General features: G+C 47.4%; 1 protein-coding gene across 1 annotated transcript in view; it reads left to right on the top strand.

The window, feature by feature from the left end:
- Window positions 1-16,031, top strand: part of SCML4 (Scm polycomb group protein like 4) — a 112,310-nt gene that overhangs the window by 67,102 nt on the left and 29,177 nt on the right. The gene's annotated exons all lie outside the window — the stretch shown is intronic.

A 16,031-nucleotide genomic window follows, 5' to 3' on the forward strand; every position in this document is an offset into this window, starting at 1 on the left:
TTATTATTTGCTGAGCACAGGCAATGTGCTCAGTGCTGTACAAACAGAAAAGGGAAGGTCTCTGCACCTTAAAATCTAAAGAAGATATAGACCAAACAAACCATGCATTAAAAGCCAAATCATCAAACAATGCGCGCGTGCGCGCGCACACACACACACACACTGCTTGATGATTTAATATTGCTAGGTCTTGCAGATGCTGTGTGTTTTAAGGGAGGTGTTATGCTTCACAGCCTACAAAGAGAGAAATTAAATAAAAACATAGGATACTCCTGCTGGAAGGTTGCAATGTAACACTACTTTATTTCTTACAATTCAAAACAGACAAGAAGCCCAAAATAGAGAAATAAAACCTGCTACTCCCTAAAACAAAAAGACACAACCTGCTTTGAGCTGTCTCTTTTCAAACTGACTCTGGTCACACCCACTATGCTACAGAGTCCCCTAGGCTGCAAGCATGACTAAGGAACACCCCACCCCCTCTGTCTTAAAGCTATAGCTTGGGGTTCCAGCACAGTCCTCAATAGATCACAGGACGATTTGAAAGAGGAGGAGTGGCTGATTGGTATCGCAGGAGAGAAAGGACATTACATTTGTAAGCAGCAGCCTTCAGGGAGATGCAAAGACCAGGCTTTGAATCTACAGTTCATCTGAATCCTTTTTCATGGCTTAGATTATTTTCCTTTCCTTTTATTAACAACAACGTTATTGCTTTGGGAGCACATTCTCCTGTTGATGGTGTACATTTAATGGGAGTTACTTGTCTGCAAGGGTGAGGAGAATGCTATAGTGTCCACAGTTATGATCCCCAAATCACTCATTCATCAGGAAGACCCTAACCCTGCCTTCTTTACACACCATGCTAGTGGGAGTTTACGGTACACAGTCCATGCAGGAGCAGACTTTTCTGGGAAGCTGATCCAGCTGTCATCTCACTCTGAAACCACATATTATGGGGGAAGAGAATTAGGAAACCAAACATTGAAAAGTTGTATTGTTCTGCTCAGAATAAGGCATTTCCAGCACCCCTGATGTATCTGTGAAGCCTGGACATTTGTATAGTAGTTGAGGGCCTGTTGCCTGGAGGCTTTGTGTGGAAAGTCTGTTTCTGGTGGAAAGCTAGAGTTCATCAGATGTGACTATTTTGTACTCTCTGCATCTCCTTTACAATCTCATTTCATAGCAGCTGTTTTGGAAAACACTGGCTGCATTAGATACAGGGTTCAGTCACGGCTTTGTCGCAAGGCCAGAGTAAGGAGCAGCATGCTGTTACGTTGCCTCAGGAGCAGCCTGGGAGGGGACCTGTGACTGAGAGAACTATGCTCTCCCTCCGGATCCACTCACTGCTGGAGGAAGAGAGTAAACTGTGCAAGGTCTATACACAGTGCCATGTGCATTCAACAGCACAGCTACTCCCTCCCCATGCCATTCCCCCTCTCTCCCACCTGCATGGGGTGGGGAACATAGTGGCCCTACAGAGCCTGCTTCCCTTTGTCTTTATCTGCACTAGCAAAGTTCCTCTCATCCTTCCCAAAGCCAGCACTGCAAAGTCTCCTCGGATGGCCCATGGGAACCAGTATCTGTGCCCAAACTGAGCACCAAATTCACACCAGTTGTAAACAAGTGCAACTCCCATGGAAAGCTCTGAGCCAAATTTAGTGGTGGTGTAAATGACATATCAGACACAAACTCGTTAGCCTCTAAGGGGCCACAAGGACTCCTCGTTGTTTTTGCTGATACAGACTAACACAGCTACCCCTCTAAAACATCAGACATAGTGTGTTCAGGAAACAAGTGCAAGTAGTAAGGGAAAGTAAATACTTCGAGGCAATGGGTGTGTCAAATGAGTGTCATTTACACACCAAAGGGGCGTAGCAGGAAAAGCAACATACAGAGAAGTGTAGGCTACAGTGATGAGAGCTGGGTAGGTGGGAAATCAGTGGGAACTGGAGGGCTCAGCTCCTCTGAACGTGAGGCTGATTTTAATCACAAGCCTAAATGTGGATTCAGGAACCAAAGTTTAGGCATCCAGTTTAGGACGTTTGGTCTGTAATGGTAGAGTCTCTCTCATTCTAAATGACTGACAAAACACCTTGACCATAATCTGCTGTCACTGAAAGATTATTTGTAGTGCCATTTTTCACCCTGAACTTGTGTTGGCCTTAGTGCTCAATTGGCAGTCAATGAAGAGTGTCACTTCAGAATCTGGCTGCACATTCTGACTGCGGAGTAGATCATGAGGCTGTTCTGAGTGAATAGCCCCAAGAGGGGAAAGAATTTCTTTTTTCATAAGGTTAACAGAAATAAAATGAGACAGAACTTACACTTATGATTAAATTGAGTGTCAATTACAGGCTGATTCGACTGAACCTCACCTTGTGCAAATGTCATAACATGTCAAAAGGCAGCATAGAAAATCCCCTGGAAGCCACAATTCCAAACTTCAGTTTATTCAAAAGTATTTTCCTAATACGACTATCGACATCAGTGAATTTTGCAATGAGAATGCCATAGTGATCTCATATCATCTCCTGTCACGATCTATTAGACCATTGGGGGAAGTCGTTGCTCTATCACCGACATGATTTTTCCTTTCCTTTTTAAAGTGCAGTTAATGCTTATGAAAGATGCCAGGTGAACAGAGCTGGGAAGCAAACGCTTATTGTTAGCTACCAAACTGGCGGGGCAGCAGCAGTGTGAGGTTCCCCATAGTCACCCATCCAAATCACTTCTTCTGGCTTGGAGGCACCAACTCAAGGGGAGAGAATCTCATGTCCATGCAGTCCTTAGGTCTGATTGTGATGCTGGTTTTTGTAATGTGGAGAGCTGTCTACTAGGAACTGTACCGAGTTAGCCCTCTCGTTTCACGAGGAAGACACCAGGTGGTAACAAGTCTCTGTCACTAACAGCCTGGTTTGGATAGGAACAAGTGAACTAGAGGTGAAAGGTTCTATAACCAATGACTATTCCACTACCTTCATTTTTCATCTGAAGTCACATTAAGTCAGGTGCTTGCCACGCGACACACGAATCTGACAGAGCATAGCGCTATTATACATCAACCTGGTGCTATTAGCTTGGAATGGCTAATATCAGCTTCACATCAATCACTTTCAGCCGTTTAGGAGTGAGCAACTCATAAGAAACATTGTGTGCCCCCCCCCCATGACTACAGTATTTGCACTGCAGATGTGACGAGTGGCAACGTAGCTTTGAATCCAGCGTTATAAGAATGATTGATTATAACATGTAGTTTTGTTTCTCTAATATTTTTTTCTTAGGCATTCAGGATAATTTTTTGGTTTTTAGCCAGTCAGCACCAGCGCGGGGTTTGTTTATTTAAGTGGCCATGGTTTCTGCCAGTGCCGGTGCTAGCCCACTGGGGGCCCTAAGCAGGAATATTTTTGCCTCCCCCCTCACATGCAACACATACTAATAATTAATAGGGGGCCCCCTTGAGCTGCTCGGGGCCCTAAGCAATTGCTTAGTCTGCTTATGCCTAGCACTGGCTGTTCTGACTGATGAACTGTGATCCAAATTCTGCCATCCTTACTCACTTTGAATAGCAGCTTACTGTGCTACCGGTCCCATTCATTTCCTGGTACTACTCAGCCTGAGTGCAAGTGGCAGAATCTATTCCAGCCATGCTACTCCCTTTGCAAATGCTGTCGTTGTAGATCAGGCTCTGTTCTGTGTGGGGTAAGTGGACAATGATGAGCCACTGAAGGGATTATTTTGTCACTTCATTGCATGAGGAATCCATATAGTGCCAGCATGTTATGTCGTTGCTATAAGAGAAAAGATTACTTTCCTATGGAACGGCAATGCACCCCAATCCCATTCAGCCATATGCTCCAGGAGATACAGTGAAACCTTGACACACATGGGATTTTGGGGAATTGATGCATGTTCTTGTGCTTCCGTTAAGTCGGCATTTTGATTGAATGAGGTGGAACATACTGTACTGTATAAGTACCTCAGTGTATATATCCTTGCTACAATCAGTTATTATTGGTTTTGGAAACTCATTTACAAGATTATTGTCCAGGCTCATAAAATACATAAAAGCATTTAATGAGAAATTAACTTTACCCACATAAAGCCTATGAAGTGTAGGAGGGACATTGGGGATGGTCAAGACTACCCTATCAACCCTTAGCCAGCGAATGGAGCTGAAATGCAGCTGCTACTCCAGTCTATGAACTGGATAAGTGACCCCTTCAGGCCACACCTACAAAGAGCTAATTGACCAACTACTTCTCCCACTTATAGCAGTGTGAATCCTCAATCACTCCATTGCCATCCATAGAATAACTCCAAATTTACACTGGTGTAAGTAGGAGAAAAGCTTGGCCTGCTGAATTTGTATACGTGTGTGTCTTATGAACCTTCCTCTGGCCAGTTACTAACCCCTCCTTCTGCATCTTTGCAGCAGAGTCAGTACAGAGACCCCCTCTGTTATGTGCAATGCAGAGACCAATCCCTCCCCCAACACCCCGTAGCTACTTCTGATGTAGCTCCCCTTGCACTCGTCATGATAATACCTTGTCCTTAGTGCAGAGGGATTGTGCAAGGCCCTGTACATCTGGGTGAATTTCACATTGAAGGTGAAATTCCCATAATAAAACGCCATAGGATATCATGCAAAGCAGCAATGTTTTCATGGTTTCTGTTCTCCGGTTTGGAATCTAGATGGTCTTTCTTTTAAAACTGTGTGTGCCTTTTAGCCTCTGTGAGCCAACGAATGTAACCCATGTGGTGACTTCAGGGCAGTTATTCTTGAGTTACATCAGCAGAAGAGAGAGGAGAATCTACTATTGTGTCTAGTCATATTAATCCACTGACATCATGCAGTAGTCACCTTTCAACCCTGCCCTTGAGGTATTATTCACTTATGCCCACAGTCAGCTGCCAAATGCTAATGGCTACATAAAGGCCTGGTGGGGATTGTTGATATATTTAATTAAGCATATATCATGTACAATGTTTTAAATGTCTGAGAACCCAGAACCACGAGGCCTTGTTCATAGCTAGCCCCTGTGCCTATTCTTACCATTGCTACCCTCATCTTCTTCATAACTCATACTGTTTGTTGCAATCATTTGTTGCCTCGTGAATTAAACTGTGAGATGTTGGGGCAGAGATCATGTCTTCCTGTGTGAACAGGGCCTAGCACAATGGGGCACTGCTCCTTCTTGGGGCACTATCATAGCCATAGTATGATCAGTCAGACCGAGTTGGTGGAACTGGAGTCAGGGGCCCAGAACCAGAGCTGAGGGTCAGAACCAGAACCCAGGAACCACAGCCAAGCATCAGAGCTGGAGCTGGAACCAAAGGCCAGGAACCAGAAACAAGGCAAAGGAGCAGAGTCTGTCACAGCAGCTGGTTGGGGATCCACCTGGTTGCACAGACAACTTCCTGGTGTCACCGCCAGGTTTAAGTAGTACACCTGGACCAATCAAGGACTCAAGGAGCACTGTCAATTAGGTCTTTTATGAGTAGCCCATCCTATAGTTCTTGGACCCACAAGGCTCACAGCCTGTCGATCACTACACTGCCAGAGTTATCAAAGGATGGCTTGGATGCAACAGTTGCCAAAGGACTAGCAAACCCAGGTTCTAGCCCTCTCAAGCCTCACAGATGCTACTGCAATACTACTACTGCTACTAATAATAAGTCCCACAGCCACATCACTTTGTGTTCTGATTCCATTAGGTTTCACATGTTAAGTGAGAATAGGCTTAGGTAAGTACTTGAATGGGTGATCTTCAAAGAACTCTCAGGTGTACTGGAGGAAGTTGTGCTGGTGAAACAGAAGGTGTCAATTTCCCCCCTGAGTCATTCCTGACCCAATGCCCCGTGCAATGTTAAGCAGCATTGGCTTTCTGGGGGTATCATCTTGTGGATAAAGTTCTGACCACATATGGTCATTGATATTCCAAAGGCACCTTTAATAAAATCTGGAGCGTTAACCCTAGTAGCCACTTTCAAACCTGCCAGCTGTGTTTGGCTTCCTGAAATTCCCCCTCCAATTTCAATTGCATATTTAATTTGTTTACTCTTTTTGTCTTGTGTTGTACTGTGCTATCAAATGACTTCTGTGTTCCACCCCAGCGGTGGCTGCATTTAAATGAGGGGCAAGAAACAATTCCTCACTTCACCCAATGGCTGGAGTGGTCGCTGCTGATCCTTCTCCTCCCCAAGGAAGGAATAGGAGGATCTGTGAACAGTGAATCTTCCAGATTTAGAATCATAGAATCATAGAACTGGAAGGGATCTCGAGAGGTAATCTAGTCCAGTCCCCTGCCTCATAGCAGGACTAAGTATTATCTAGACCATTCCTGAAAGGTGTTTGTCTAATCTGCTCTTAAAAATCCCCAATGATGGAGATTCCACAACCCCCCTGGGCAATTTATTCCAGTGCTTAGCCCCCTGACAGTTAGGAAGTTTTTCCTAATGTCCAACCTAAACCTCTCTTGCTGCAGTTTAAGCCCATTGCTTCTTGTCCTATCCTCAGAGGTTAAGAAAAACATTTTTTCTCCTTCCTCCTTGTAACAACCTTTTACGTATTTGAAAACTGTTATCATGTCCTCCCTCAGTCTTCTCTCTTCCAGACTAAACAAACCCAATTTTTTCAATCTTCCCTCATAGGTCATGTTTTCTTTAATCATTTTTGTCGCTCTTCTCTGGACTTTCTCCAATTTCTCCACATCCTTCCTGAAATGTGGCACCCAGAACTGGACACAATACTCCAATTGAGGCCTAATCAGCACAGAACAAAGTGGAGGAATTACTTCTCGTGTATTGCTTACAACACTCCTGCTAATAGATCCCAGAATGATGTTGGCTTTTTTTGCAACAGTGTTACACTGTTGACTCATATATCTAGCTTGTGGTCCACTGTGACCCACAGATCCCTTCCGCAGTATTCCTTCCTCGGCAGTCATTTCCCATTTTGTATGTGTGCAACTGACTGTTCCTTCCTAAATGGAGTACACTGGAACCACGCTATAATGTGCCCCGCGATAACGCGAATTCATTTATAACGGGGGGCGAGTCTGGCCCCAGAGGCTGCAGCAGGTGCAGAGCGAGTCTGGCGGGCGCGGGGCGTTTGGGATCCATGCCCCGGCGGCTGCAGCAGGAGCAGCTCTCCCTGAAGCCCTGGCACGCCTCTGTCCCCGGCAGGGCTGGCTCCAGCCCACGTGCTTCCCTCCCCGATGACCGATATAGGGGGTGGCAGCGCAGAGGAGGGGAGCGCCCTGCTGGGAGCAGGCTGCAGAGAGGTGTGGAGCCCTCCCGGCAGTTGGCGCAGCAGACCGGCAGTGGTCGTCTTTGGGGACCCTGCTCCCCTGGCCAGAGCGCCGGCTGGAGCGCGGCAAGCCCCGCGGCCCTGCTCTCCCAGCTGGAGCTCCGGCTGGAGCACGGCAGACCAGTGGCCCCGCGACCCCAGCCGGAGCGTGGCAAGCCCTGCAGCCTCGGTCTCCTGGCTGGAGCTCCGGCTGGAGCGTGGCCAGCCCCGCAGCCCCACGACCCCGGCTGGAGTGTGGCAGCCCCACAGCTCCACTCTCCCGGCAGGAGTGCGGCAGCCCTGCAGACCCGCAACCCTGGCAGGAGCTCCGCCAGCCAGAGTGTGGCAGCCCCGCAACCCTGGCCCGAACGCGGCAGCCCCGCGGCCCCGCTCTCCTGGCTGGAGCTCCAGCCAGAGCGCGGCAAGCCCCGCGGACCTCCCTCCCCCAGCCCACAATCCCAAGTGCCGCCCCAGGAATCGGGACCCACCGGCCCTGGCGGCAGGAGGGGCTGAGTGGCGAGTGCCCTGGCTGAAGGAAGTCCTGGCCGCCCACCTTCTCTCTCTCCACCGCTCCCTCCCTCCCCCTAGCCAGGGTGTGGAAGCTGGACACAAGTACAGTGGAGCCCCGCTATAACGCGACCCCACATTTATCATGATTGAATTTTTTGGACCCCAATGATCGTGTTATAGCGGGGTTCCACTGTACTTTGCATTTGTTCTTATTGAATTTGCCCTTACCCTTTCCCAGTCCTGACCATGCCAATGGTCTGGAAAAATATCTGTGGAGCAGAGATCTGTACTATGCAAGGGATGTTTGCACCCTATATTGTGCTGCCTACATCAGGCACTAGCAAAACAATACCAGTTCCCCTGCAAAAGGCCTCTCACTGGCTGCAAAGGAGGGGGACGGATTGCTCTTCTCTTTGTAAACACACTGTGAGCCTTGCACAGAATGTGGTATAGAAATCAAAGTAGTTGTGTGGTCCAGTGGAAAGGGCACTGGAGTGGGAGTCAGGAGACAGGATTCTATCCCTGGCTCTGCCATTGGCCTGCTGGCTGATCGAGGGCAAGTTTCTTCATGTCCCTGGGCCTCTGTCCTCATCTGTCAAATGAGGATAATGATTCTCACCTTCCTTTGAAAAGCCCTTTGAGCACTGTGGATGAAGAACACTGTATAAGAGCTAAGGAATATTATTACTATCTAAATTATTATGGAAATCTTGTCCTCAAAGTGACACAGGAGATAATGAATAAACAGAGGCACAGAAATTTCAAACCCTCAAAGGCCATGAAAAACAGTGTTTTCTCTTTCCAGTGTTGTGGCTTGTTAAATCTTGTCCTGTCATGCACTAGGAACAGTGCTCATGGTTTTAGCGTATGCTCAAAATAAATGGCTTTTATGGTTATCAATAGTTTCAGTGTGGCTTCAGTGTTTAATTACCTGCAAAGGCCATTTATTGCCTCATATATTCCTCTACCATGAACATTATCCCTTAAATGCTTAATAAAATATTACGGTCACATTTAAAGGGGGAATGAAGGCATTGTGCGAGCCACCCAACCACAACCAAACTAATATAAAACATTTGCCTAATCTTAAAGGGTTTTTTTTTGGGGGGGGGGATGTTGTTTGATTGACCACATGCTTGAATTGGGGTAGAAGTGGAAAGTATTTGTACTCTCAGGCTCTTTTCTTTCTTTTCACAACCAGCAGCTCTGAAAAGAGGGAGTATGACATTACCGGCCCCCGCACAACCTCACTCCCCTTTCAAGAACCGACTGACTATATTTCAGTGAGGGGGTGTTATGTTACAATGATAAGTCATTTATAACCCTTCATTTAGATGGAATAGAAATTGACCTTTATACACAGTCTTGCTTTCTGGACATAACATTTAAGGTGGTGACTTGGTGAAGGAGAGCGAGAGCTGCAAATTTTGAGTAATTTGTTACTTGTGAACTTGTCCCTCAAAAATGCCAAGGAGAGAGAGGAATTCTTGAGGGTGGTACCTGGGGATATAAGTAGGAGAAATAGGTGAAGTTAAGTAACAGAAAATTAAAATACAGAATCAAGAGAAGTTTCCCCATAGAGTGATCTGTTAGGTTGTTGATAGTCGCCCATTACAGGCAGAAGTCCCATTGTCTCCGACCTTTAAAACTAAACTGGACAAAACACTAGTAAAGGTATAACAGGGAATAAATCCATCTTTGGCAGGGAGAGGGAGAGGGTGATCCAGTAGGTTAAATTCACCCCAGTGTAGATCCACTGACAACTATGTAGTTCCACCAAGGAGGAACTTGACCCAGAAGATATTTTTGATCTCTAACATCTATGATAGTATGTTGGCTAACTCAGTGATGGATTGAGAAGGCTTCCGAAAATTCTGCTATGATGTTATCAGTATTCAGACATGAATAAATGGCTTCTCTTACTTAACTCAGGAATGACCAACACTTTCAGCTATGTTTGAAATTGAAACTCATGTGCATGCCCAGTAATGGAGTTGCTCCCACTTCCTCGGAACTCTGTGTCAAATGATGTGAACAAACCTCCCTCCAGCAGTCAACCCAAGAAGAAACATTTCTCATTCTCCTGTGGATTACTGCATCCATGCTCACACTGAAAACAAACCATCCCCTTTGAATAAGACCCGTCATATGCTGAAGGCTGGAGCCTTGTTGATCTCTCTTCTTCTAGTAAGCGCCACTAAAAACAACTGAGAGAGAACATGAGTGACTTGCATTATTGAACAAACAGTACTTTCAGAGCAATGGCTTGCAGTGACCTGGTTCCAATGCAAGACGATTTACAGCAGAATCAAAATGTTACTGATGCTGAGATTAGGGCAAAAGAGCCAAATATGGAACGGGCCTTTCAAAAGGAATCTAGATAAAGCTGTTTTTGATAACACATAATTCAAAGTGTGTCAACAAAGAATTTGGATGAAATGATTAGAATAAGTGCCCAGAGAGTGATGGATGAGATAGCATCCACTATGAACAAAAATACACGAGACAAGCATTTTAATTCATGTCTTACATGTCCAGACGTGCAGAATGAGTGTAAAATATACCTAGAGTCCTAGTAAGATGTAGAATTTCATGCTTATAGTTATATTTGTTTCAACTTGTTAGGATTTTTAAGATTTTCTTGGAATTTTGTTTTTCCATTCTTTTGAAGCAGTTTTAATGTAAAAGATCAGCAAGTGCTTTATTTTCAAATGAGTTAAATGAAAATTAAATATGAATCTCCCATTCCTAAAACAATGTGTAAAATATTTCATGTTGGTTAACAATGTGATACAAAATGCCTGTATTGCAAGAAGTCAGATCAACAGATGTGCTTAAAAATCCCACAGGCAGCAGTTCACCATTATCAAAAATATCACTTACCCAAGTGACATTTACATTAGTCAGTAACTTACAAAATTCTTCATGGTCAACAGGGGAAGAAGGGCCTCAAACTTTTACCTCATGCCAGTTTGTGCCATGCTATATAGGGTTATTCATGTGTTCTATGTAGTGTGATCATACACTTAGTGATATTATGGAGAAAGGCTATGAAAATAAATTTTTCCATTGTTCATGTACAGGAAGCCCATGTATGCACACACATGTGTAACATCCACGGACCCCGGTTGTGTGCAGGAGGGATCAAACCTGGGGCTTCTGGAGCTTAGTGTATGAGCCTCTACTGCATGAGCTAAAAGCTATATGGCTGTTAGCTAAGGCTGTAGAGTAGATTAATCTCTCATTAATCTCTCTCTCTCTGTAAATGGTCTTGGTGCCACTAGATGGGACAGAACATCACACCCAGGAGGTGTGGGTGTTACATGTGCAGTATGTGAATTTGATGCTTATGAAAGGAAAAGACTAATAGAACTGACTATAGTGAAGTACAGCGCATAATCACACTGTGCAAACTCCTCCTCACACCTATGCCTATGCAACTTGGCACTCAGGTGAAACACTTCTGCTATTCTAGTTTTGAACCTTTTCTGATCAGAGACTAGTCAGGTGCACTGAATGTTGTGGTTTGGTGATAAGGACCAAGAACATGGGGGCATTCAATGGAATTGAAAAGGTAGCAGTTGTAAGCAGAGTCAGAATGAGATCTACCCTGACATCTGGTGGTGAGCTGTGGAAAAGGACTCCAGGGGCTGATCTTGTTTGCCTGGGCACACCCACCCTGCCTAGCATGATGGGACTACTTCCCCAAATGGTCACTTTGGCTGCTGTGGGATCCCCAGTCTCTTTGTTATTAGGGCAGGAGTAATAAAGGGTTGTTATCCTGGTTATGTGAATCAAAGACAATAAAGCTGTACTTGGCATTTTATGACGGAGGGACTCGCCCTCTAGTAAATAGCACTTGCTAGACAAGGGAAAGCCCAGTGAATTGAGAGAGAGAGAGTGTGTGTGTGTGAGAGAGGCAGGCAGGCAGGCAGGCTCGCTCGCTCGCTCGCTCGCTCCTTCTGAGTGCCCTAAACACCACTTTGACCCCTTCTCTCTCCACTGTGTAATAATAATAATAATAATAGAGCTAATTTTGACTCCATTAGAAGTCTCGTTACATGCTGCAGAGCTGAAATTACTGATACCTAGGTCTAAGCATTAGACCTACTTTGGATTAGTGGTTCTGAGTGCACCAGCACTGGGCTCCCCTACTAGCAATTGAAATCACTAAAGAGCTGAAGTTACTAAAAGCTGAAATGAGTGAGAGCTATGTTAAGTAGGAAGGGGGGCTGAAGACATATTGGTGGTGAGCAGCTAGCGGAGAGGAGCGGCTAGCAGGGTGGCTAGCGGAGAGGAGTGGCCAGCAGGATGGCTGGCAGTGAAGACTGCAGCAAAACCCTACAGAGAGGTGTGGCAATTGTTGGCTGTCGACCCAAGCAGTGGAGCATGTAAGGTGCCCCCATACTAGGGTGACCAGACATCCCAATTTTATCGGGACTGTCCCGATATTTACTTGTTTGTCACGCGTCCCGACTGATGTTTGGTCGGGACACTGGACAAAGAAGCAATTTTTGTCCTCCGCTCCGGCTCGCGGCCCCCCCCTTCCTTCCCCCATTGGATAGTTCCCCAAATCCTCGCCCTGGCCCTGCCTCTTCCCCACACACGCCGCTTGCACGCTGATCAGCTGTATGGCAGCAGCGCAAGCGCTGGAGGGAGGCCGGACACCAGCGTGTGTGGCGCGGCCGCCATGAAAATTAAGAAGGTGGTGCGGTGCAGTAGCTGTGCCTGGAGGCCAGCAGAGGAGGGATGGAGGGAGGAGGGTTGGGCAGTTGCTCCGAGTCCGTGCCTCTATCTTGGCGCAGTGGCTGTGGGGGGTCCAGGGTGCGGGTGCCGTAACCCAAAACCTCCCGCCTGTGAGTGAGGCGGAGGCGGCGGGGGAAGAAGGAAGCGGCTCGGCTCGGCAGTCCCACATACACCAAGGGGGGAGCGCTCCGGTTTGTTCACTGGAGCTTATGGCAGCTACAGGGTGGGGAAGGGGGGGTTTGTGCCTCCTTTGCGGGGCTCTCCCGGCCCCAGGTGGGTTCTCGCTGCCCCCTGCTCCTGCGGCCTTCCCGGCCCCACTCCCCCTGGACTTTGCCTCCTGCACCAGCCTTTGTGTGCGGAGGTGGGACAAGCCCGTGCCGGGAGGGAGGCTGGCTTTTAGGGCAGAGGAACAGCCAAGCACTGCATCTCTGATTCATAGAATATCAGGGTTGGAAGGGACCTCAGGAGGTCATCTAGTCCAACCCCCTGCTCAAAGCAGGACCAATTCCCAACTAAATCATCCCAGCCAGAGCTTTGTCAAGCCTGACCTTAAAAACCTCTAAGGAAGGAGATTCCACCACCTCCCTAGGTAACCCATTCCAGTGCTTCACCACCCTCCTAGAGAAAAAGTTTTTCCTAATATCCAACCTAGACCTCCCCCACTGCAACTTGAGACCATTACTCCTTGTTCTGTCATCGGGTACCACTGAGAACAGCCTAGAGCCATCCTCTTTGGAACCCCCTTTGCAGAGCCGGGGCCCAGCCAGCAGCTGCAGAGGGTTGCGGCGGGGTGGGGGACGCTCTCTGGCAGCTTTTTTTTTTCTGCTCCACCCCCTGGCGTCCTGATATTTCATCTTTGGCATCTGGTCACCCTACCCCATACCTCCCTCCACTTCCACCCAGGCTGGGAGGTAAACTCTGCAGATGAACTTCTGAACTCTGGGGGCTGCACTGACCAAGGACAGAAACTGTGGGTGGGGTGACTGTTGGGTTGCTGGACTTAAGACTCTGAGGGGAAAAGGACACTGCCAAACTTACTTGGGGGTGAGTGTTCTGTGTTATGAATCCTGTTTGTGGTGTTTCCCCAACAGGGCTGGCTTTAGGCCGATTCAGCTGATTCGGCTGAATTGGGCCCCGCGCTAAGAGGGCCCCACGCCGCAGCTCTCCACCCCACCCCCAGCTCACTTCCCCCTCCTCCCCCTTCCCTGCTTCCCGCGAACCTCTGATTCGCGGGAAGTCTGAAAAGAAGCAGGGGCGGGCAGGCAGCACCAGGTAAGCTGGGGATGGCGGGGGGCGTGAGAAGGGCTCCGGGGAGGCGCAGCCCAGTCCAGCCCCAGCTGAGCAGCTCCCTCCAGCCCCAGTTCCGGCCGAGCACGCTGGCCCCAGCGGCACCGGCCTGGCTCGGCTCCAACCCGGCCCCCGCAGCAAGGCTTGGGTCCAGTCCGGTCCCCTCGGCTCGGGTCCGACCCCCGTGGCTCAGATCTGGCCCGGCCCCCGCGGTGCGGCTCGGCTCGGGTCCGGTCCGGCCCAGCCCCCACAGCGTGGCTTGGCTCGGGTCCGGCCCAGCCCCTGCGGCGCGGCGCGGCTCGGGTCCAGCCCGGCCCGGCCACCGCAGCTCGGCTCAGCTCCGGCCGCTGAGCGGCTCCGGGCCAGACCCAAGCCCGGCGACCTCAGCCGGAACGTGGCTCGATTCCTGGGAGCAGGGCTTGCAGCAAACCCTGCCCCCAGGAATCAGGCCCCGCTCTTGCTAAAGCCGACCCTGTTCCCCAATATAATGCTGCATTGTTTCCCTCCTTTATTAAAAGGCTTTTGCTACACTCAGACTCTGTGCTTGCGAGAGGGGAAGTATTGCTTCTTAGAGGCGCCCAGAGGGGTGGTACGTAATTGTCCCAGGTCACTGGGTGGGGCCTCGAGCTGGTTTTGCATTGTGTTATTGAAAAGGAACCCCTAGATACTGAACCCAGCCGTTGTTGCTGCCAACTCTGAAGGGCAGAAGGATTACAGAAATATAATACTGGAAAGAGGAAATACTTTTTCACTCATCATGTTATTAGACTGCAGAACACATTGCCACAGGACACTGTTGAGGCCAAGCTTAAAAAAAAAAAAAGGAATTGGGCATTTATCTGGAAGAAGACTATCGAGTTATAATAGTGAATGCTTTAAAAAAAAGTTTTGGGTAGAAAATAAAACTTATGATTCAGGATTTAAACCAATGTCTGACTATTAGGATGAGACCTTCATAGGGATAAGATTATCCCACATCTTCCTACTGTGGGGTTCTTGAACCTTCCTCAGAAGCATCTGGTGCTGGCCACTATTGAAGACAGATGGACTAGATGGCCCTTGGGTCTGATCATTTGGTAGCTCTATGATCTTAAGAGCTGATTTCCATTAAGGCAGAATTTGAACTTGCAGCTGTACAGGTGAAAGGTGGAGGAATTGCCCCAAAAATTTATACAGTTGAAAGGTCATTTTTGTTGCCCAGGTTCCCAAAAGAAATGATATTGTTTTATGCAAAATTCTTCATGAGTGACATGTTTACAGTTTTTCCTCCCCCCACTGTTTCTCCCTCTTTTTTTATCTCCTTCCCCTGCTTTTTTCAATTCTTTTCTGTTTCCATTTGCCTCTTACAAAAGACAGGGGGGGAAGGAGAAGGAAAACCAACAAGGAAAACACTGCTACATTTCCATTTACCAGTTACAGCAATAAAACAACACAGACCATTTTTTTAAAAAAAGCTGTAGTGCACGGTGAGTGCTTTAACCCACTCTGCTAGACTTTGACTCTGTGTAGTATACATTCATTAGTAGCAATTATTTTATAGCACCCAAAAGTTTGCTACGTGATGATATGGATGTCATAGAAACACAGAGCCCACCTCAATTAGACTAAACACAGGAGAAATCACTCTTTAGCAGTTCATCTCTACAGCAGTGCTATGATTTCAATATTCATAATAAATATAGGCACAAATGGATGGGGTTTAATTATATTTCCCTGGTCCTGCCTATGGTTTGATTGTTTTAAAATGAGTCTGATCACATATTCCTGTTGATGACGCAACAACTGCCATCCCATCATTAGAAAAATTCAGATGTGGCTGCGATGAAATGCTGTCATCATGTGCCACATTCTTGCTGCTCACTGGCTGTTTGTGGTTGCCTCAGTGATGCTTTGACTCCTTAGGGAAGCATCTCTGTGTCACTCTCTTCTGTTAGTAGTGAGTTGCTTAGCTCCGCTGCCATAAAGCAGATGTGGCTCCTTTAAAGGTTTTATTGCCTGACTAAGCTAAGACAGCCAGGGCATGGTGTGGAAAAGGTACTGTAAAATTAAATTGCTTCTTTTGATCTGGCTTGTGTTGGATTGTTGAGGGATATTGGAGTAACTTGTGAGCAGATGCTTTGTTTATAACCAGTCACAGATGGTGCTGCTGCCCGCAAGACCAGCACTTTATTGTAAAGAGCACCTATACATATTGCTACTG

The sequence above is a fragment of the Trachemys scripta genome, chromosome 3 (assembly GCF_013100865.1).
Source record: "Trachemys scripta elegans isolate TJP31775 chromosome 3, CAS_Tse_1.0, whole genome shotgun sequence".
NCBI lineage: Eukaryota > Metazoa > Chordata > Testudines > Emydidae > Trachemys > Trachemys scripta.